At 30.0% G+C, this 457-nt stretch overlaps 1 protein-coding gene across 1 annotated transcript in view; it reads left to right on the top strand.

Annotated features, from left to right (window-relative positions):
• The window catches only part of LOC119592442 (exostosin-2-like), a gene marked incomplete at its 3' end in the record, with an annotated part of 49,471 nt that overhangs the window by 24,255 nt on the left and 24,759 nt on the right, over positions 1-457 (top strand).

Here is a 457-nt window from a genome sequence, read left to right as displayed (position 1 = left end):
TATTAGAGGTTAGATTTCAGATTGTCAAAGGATAAAAAATGAAATTAATAATGATGAAACTCTACCTACATGTAGAGTTGCTGTTCATTGCAAATAGTGTTATTTTCCTCGTTGTACTGTGTTTCATTTGTTTTCATGTTTTTCTATAAAATCTCTGTGGATTACAGTGAGATATTCAAACTCAGATGAATTTTGATATTCTTTGATGCAAACCTCAATCACAAGATTTAAGGAGAGTTTCTGCCACTTAATCATTATGTGTTACATCCAGTAATATATGCGGAACTTTGATGTGTATCATGTTTATTTTGCAATTTTGTGTGTACTGTGGAGGATTGAATTTTGTTTGTGATATATATATGATCTCCAGAATTATGAAGATGATACGTCAAAAAAGTAATTGCATATGTTGCACAAATGAATTATTTTGTCTTTTTCTTAATATGGCACAGTAGAC

This window comes from Penaeus monodon, chromosome 30 (assembly GCF_015228065.2).
Source record: "Penaeus monodon isolate SGIC_2016 chromosome 30, NSTDA_Pmon_1, whole genome shotgun sequence".
In the NCBI taxonomy this organism is placed as follows: Eukaryota; Metazoa; Arthropoda; class Malacostraca; order Decapoda; family Penaeidae; genus Penaeus; species Penaeus monodon.
Note: the sequence above shows the minus strand (reverse complement) of the source record. Positions and strands in the feature narration are given on the sequence as shown.